Below are 6,396 nucleotides of genomic sequence, written 5' to 3'. Positions count from 1 at the left end.
AAAATAATCCATTTCAGATCAATTTCAGATCCCTAAGGGTCTATTCTCCTGGTACCACTTTCAATACCAACAACTATCAGTCAGGGTCCAAATATATCCAGGTCCCAGTCTCTGGAAACTATGAATGTTACCATACATGTGAAGGGCAGCAGAATATGCCATCCCAAATTACAAGTCTTTGGCATAAGGATTATTTTTTTTTAATTATTATTATTTTTAAAGATTTTATTTATTTATTTGACAGAGAGAGATCACAAGTAGACGGAGAGGCAGGCAGAGAGAGAGAGAGGGAAGCAGGCTCCCCACTGAGCAGAGAGCCCGACACGGGACTCGATCCCAGGACCCTGAGATCATGACCCGAGCCGAAGGCAGCGGCTTAACCCACTGAGCCACCCAGGTGCCCTGGCATAAGGATTATTTTGAGCTGATGATTTTGAGAGAGACCGCAGACACAGCAAAAGCTCTGAAGACAGAGTTGAAGTGACCCTTTCGTCAGGGGAATTTACATTTATAAAGGGTGTCTCTAGGGGTGCCTGGGTGGCTCAGGTGGTTAAGCAACAGACTCTAGCTTTCGGCTCAGGTCATGATCTCAGGGTCTTATAAGATCGAGCTCCGAGTCAGGCTCTGGGCTTAGTGGGGAGTTTGCTTGAGCTTCTCTCTCTCCCTCTCCCTCTGCCCCTCCTCTACTCGCTCCCTTGCTCTCTCAAAAATGAATAAATAAATCTAAAAAAATAAATAAATAAAGGAAATCTCTATGAGTAAGAGTGTCTCCCTGTCCCAGGAAGGGAAAGACAACTGTGGGTCATAAGAATATCTTATCACTGGAGAAAGCACCCACTGAAGTTTACACACAACCTTACCTTTGTTTAGCCCACTTTGTCTGGTAACCTCCCATAACTGGCCTCCCCCCACACACACCCACAAGGTCCTTTTGTCTTTTTTGTATTTAAGGTGGTGGCTTGGGCCATCTGAAGGAGTTACTCGGTTTCCCTGGGTATTTCCCATGTAAGTCTGCGGTACGCATGTGAATATGACGCAGGCAGGCCAGGTCTGAGGACCCGGGTTGGGGGGTTTCTCGCAGGACCAGCCAAGAAGGTCCTTGACTTTGCACAGGATAGAAATCAAACGCGAGCCCAGAGGACATGAGGGCAGAGTTTACTGAAGATCTAGAGAGAGAGCAGATACAGATGGGGCATCTCAGATGCTCAGGAAGGAAGAGGAGACCAGATGGCCTCTCGGGCATCTAGGAATCAGCCAGAAGTTCGAACATGACAAGGGTCCAGGGGTCCTCTGCAAGTCACTCTGGCATTGACATGTCTAGTGCCAGTTGTCTGGAATGTGCGCATGATGGCCTCCCCTGGTCATTGTCACCAGGTCATTCCTTAGATATTATCTATTGTGCCAGAAACCTCCAAAGATACCATTAACTCCTTGATGCTTGCAAGGGGGACATACATTATTTGTACTAAAAGGCATGGGGGTGGGGCGCCTGGGTGGCTCAGTGGGTTAAAGCCTCTGCCTTCGGCTCAGGTCATGGTCCCAGGGTCCTGGGATCAAGCCCCGCATCGGGCTTTCTGCTCATCAGGGAACCTGATTCCTCCTCTCTCTCTGCCTGCCTCTCTGCCTACTTGTGATCTCTGTCAAATAAATTAAAAACAACAACAACAACAACAACAAAAACTCTTTAAAAGGCATGGGGGGGGGGTTGCGCAGGTCAGAAAGAACAGAACCAGGAAAAGGGGCAAATAGCAAATTTTCATGGAATCCCTTCAGTTTCCCTATCTCAAGTAAACTTGTTTTCCTCTTATTAATCTGTCTTTTATTACATAGTCTAAGCCAAGGAATCAGGAGGATAAAGGGAAAATCTTTCCTCCCCTACATGTGGAAAGGGTGTCTTCTGCAGATGTGATGGGTCTTGAGATGGGGAGGTTGTCCTGGATTGTCCCCATGGGCCTTCAGTGGGTCCCAGCCTGAAATCAGGGTACCCACTCAGACAGCACTGCTGTCCTAGCTTAGAGGATTTGGGGGAAAGTGCTACGGAGTGCAACCCAGTTCCACGGGGATAGAAGTGTTTGTGCTCGGGAACCTCTGAAACACCCACTCCCCCATCTGGTTCTTCATCCATATCCTTTATCGTCTCCTTTAAGTAACCAGGAGGTCTAAGTGTTTCGCTGAGTTCTAGATGCTGCTCTAGCATATTAACAGATGATACAGATTATTTAATACTCGGGTTGTATTCTGGTCTAAACGGTGAAGGGGTTCAGGACAGGTCCCCCAGAATGTGGTCCCCTTTTGACCTGTGGATTATTTTGAGTTGAAGGCACTTGCGACCCTGTGAGCTCAAGAGAAACTTTGGTCCCTGCTTTAACCACACAGAAGAATCCCAATCAGGGGCCTTTCCCAGAATAATGGTTATTAACAGAGATAAATTTCATCTGAGGGACCCATCTGTAGGGTCAGGCAAACTTCTAATTATCAAACCCATGTAGTACATTGTTTTCCTCTGAAGCGCAGACCCTACCCTCTGCTCCTTACTTCAGAAGGACACAGGGACCTCATTTTGCCCGAGTGTCTTTGGAATTTCCACGTCTATGTGGATTCCCCGTTTGTGCGCCTATTAAATTTGATTTTGTCCTGCAAGGCTCTCTCATGTCAGTTTGCTTCTTAGTCCAGCCAGAAAATGACCTTTAAGGGACCAGGAATTCTTGCTCCTGGACAGCAGGCTATTGTCTGGGAATTATGTTTAGTAAATATTGAGTAAATTGTATTTTGTGGAAGGATTTATTTAGTAAATTTGGTTTTACAATAAGGCTCTGTCCCTTCAGAGAGGACTTCTCTCCTTTCTCTGTTATCTATGAAGATCTTTTTACTCTACCACAGAAACTGTTTTTCATGGCCTGTACCTCCTGCTTGCCCCCCAAAAAGACATGAGGCTTTCAAAGGCCACGGTCTGCTCCATAATTGGCAGGGCTATCCAGATCCCAAGCCCGCCACAGTCTGGGCCCTTCCAGGCGATGGGCAACGAGATGCTCCCCCACCGTGTTCAGCGGTGTGCCGAGGACCTGAGTTCCCCCTTTGTGTTTTGCTTATCCTCACTGGTCGTGGTATGCGGAAGGCATGGTCAAGGTTAACAGGCATTATAGCCTAAAAGGCCTAAGGAAGACCAGGTGCGAAGGTGTGTTCTACATTCCTGCTATGAAATTCCAAACAGGATCGTTCAATAGGGCCAGAAAAATTCTCACTCACATTTCCCTGCATTGGCCGGGTAGGTATTGCCTTTGGGGTCTGCATCAACCAGTAAAACCTTTGCGGGAGGGACCAGAAGCAGGTGTTCACGGCAGCACAAAGGATGAAGCAATGTCATGAGCCAGAGTGTCACTGGAGTTAAGCAAATGGCATTAGAGATGAGCAGAGACAAGAAGAGTGAGTAATAGAAGATTGCTCCCTCTCTTGCGTGATGAAGGCTATTAGATTAGCCAGCAATGACACACCTGGCCTTGAAGAGCATCAAGGGACAGAACTTGGACCCTCACGGGCACGGGCTGAGCAGTAAAAAGATGCACAAGTACTTCTGTGCCCATTATTCTAAGTCTTTTTTTTTTTTTTAAGATTTTATTTATTTATTTGACAGAGATCACAAGTAGGCAGAGAAGCAGGCAGAGAGAGAGGCGAAAGCAGGCTCCCTGCTGAGCAGAAAGCCCGATGCGGAGCTCAATCCCAGGACCCTGTGATCACAACCTGAGCCAAAGGCAGAGGCTTCAACCCACTGAGCCAACCTGGTGCCCCCATTATTCTAAGTCTTGGGTGGTACCTCGCCACACCTCACCTGGGGCCGTGAATTTGGTGACCACATTTCTGATCATTTCTATAGACAAGGACTCCACAAACACATGCTTGCCTGGGGAACCAATGCATCCTCTGTGTGGCCCTCGTGCCCCACACCCATTCTCAGGCAAATCTTGTCCGTTCCATTTCCAGAGCTATCCAGAAGCATCCACTTCTCCCTGCTCCCATGCCTTGGCCCCAGTCCAGTCTAATTGCCTCTCCTGACACTTTTATCATGGCACCATCCTGCCTCCCATGCCACCTATAGCCTCTTGTTCCCACAAGCATCAGAGGGCACCTGTGAACACCTAAGTCAGGTCACATCTCCCCTGCTCAGAGCTCTCTGTGTCTCCATCTTACCAGGGGAAAAGACAAAACGCCCAAAGCCTGCCCCATCACCTCTCTGGGGGCGTTTTTCAACCACTCTCCCCTTTCCTGCCTGGACTCCAGCCACATAGGCCTTACCTTGGTCTTGCCACAGGGCCTTTGCACTTGCTGTTCTCCCTTCCAGGAGTACTCCTTCCCCCAGATATGGATATGATCTAATCCCTTATCCCCTTCACATCTCAGTTCAAGGGTCAACTTCTCTGTGAGAGCCCTGCCTGAAACTTCAACCTCATTCCCTGTCCTTTCTATACCCCTCCTCTTTTTTTTTTTCTTTTCCCATAGTACTTACCACCTCCTATATACTTCATTTATTTTCATCTTTACTTATTTGCTTTCAGCTCCAAGAGGGTAAATGCTCTGCCTGTTGCATTTGCTCCTGTGTTCCCCAGCACCTAGCCAGGAAAACAGTCAGTGCTCAATAAATGCTTGTAGAATTTGTGAATTAACTGTGGCATTTCCTCACCAGTTCACAGTTCATTTTAACTAGTTATGCATGGGACAGAGGAGTATATGTCAGAGATGGAAGCTTGGTCTCTTCCTGAATTAAATGTGGGCTATTGCTTTTACTTCTGACAGAAGACAGATGACTTGCCTAGCTCAGGAGAAGCAGTGCTGGGTCTGTCTGCTTCCAGATCTGGTGGAGGGAATTGGTGTTAGTGTGGACGCCATGGGTCTGGAGAGGTGGTTTTCTTGTGGGGATTCTAACTCTGGTGTATGAATGGGGAGGTTAGGGGCTGCCAGGATTACCCTGGGATGACGTTTGAACTTGCCTGAGCCAACATCCTACCTGCTGTGCGGGGGGAATCTGGTCAGGGCAGGTACTGGATGAAGGAGTCAGGCTCAGCAAGGGACTGGTGCTCCGGGCTCAGGTGGAGGCAGGTGCCATGAATCCGTGAACTTGGCATAGAGACTAGAGGGATTCTGAAGCCAAGACTGGTGGGTTTCAAGTGCTAGCTTTGACAGCCTAAATATTTCTCTATGTGCCTTCCCCCTTCTCCAATCCCAACCCGCCTCTCCCGATCACATCTCCTTCTACATGTCTGTCACAAGGATTATACATATAGCATCGTTTTATGTAATTTTAAGTTCTGTGTATGGTAGATTGTGCTCACCAGCCTCCAAGGTCATGTGTACCCCGAGGACATGCTTTTGGATTTGTCCATGAGGCAATGTGTAGAATCTTTGTTCTTTTGTGTGTCGTTAGGTAACTTGTACTTAACGCCCTTTAATAAAGTTTTATATACGTCTGCACAAAGCATTGTGTTTCTTTTGTTGGATTCATTTGGAGCCACCTCAAGGTTTTCATTGCTTTTGTAAATGGAATCTTAATATTTTTTTTTGAATCTTAATATTTTTAAATGTAAAAAATATTTTTATTTTTTTAAAGATTTTTAAAAATTATTTATTTATTTGACAGACAGAGATCACAAGTAGGCAGAGAGAGAGAGAGAGAGGAGAAGCAGGCTCCCCACTGAGCAGAGAACCCCATGCGGGGCTCCATCCCAGGACCCTGAGATCATGACCCGAGCTGAAGGCAGAGGCTTTAACCCAGGCGCCCCTAAAAAATATTTTTAAATGTAAAAAACTCTAAAACTCTAAAAACTCTGTAAAATGTCAAATTTGCCATCTTTTTAAAAATTTTATTTTATTTGAGAAAGAGAACTTAAAAAGCGAGAGAGAGAGCAGGAGCAGGGGACAGAGGGAGAAGCAGGCTCCCCACTGAACAGGGAGCCCGATGCGGGGCTTGATCCCAGGACCCCAAGATCATGACCTAAGCTGAAGTCAGGTGCTTAACGGACTGAGCCACCCGGGTGCCCGTGAAATTTACCATCTATCCCGTTTCCGGTATACAGTTCCATGATGTCAAGTGCATTTACATTGTTGTGCAACTAACCTCCAGAACTCTTTCCCTCTTGTAAGGCTGAAACTCTGTACCCATTAAGGGTGCCTGGGTGGCTCAGTGGGTTAAAGCCTCTGTCTTCAGCTCAGGTCATGATCCCAGGGTCCTGAGATCAAGCCCCACATCAGGCTCTCTGCTCAGCGGGGAACCTGATTCCTCCTCTCTCTCTGCCTGCCTCTCTGCCTACTTCTAATCTCTGTCAAATAAATAAATAAAATCTTAAAAAAAAAAAACCTCTGTACCCATTAATAACTCCCCATTCCCCCCAGCTCCTGACCCCCAGC

The sequence above is a fragment of the Lutra lutra genome, chromosome 17 (assembly GCF_902655055.1).
Source record: "Lutra lutra chromosome 17, mLutLut1.2, whole genome shotgun sequence".
NCBI classification, from domain to species: Eukaryota; Metazoa; Chordata; class Mammalia; order Carnivora; family Mustelidae; genus Lutra; species Lutra lutra.
The sequence above is the reverse complement of the archived record's forward strand: the minus strand, read 5'-3'. Positions refer to the sequence as shown.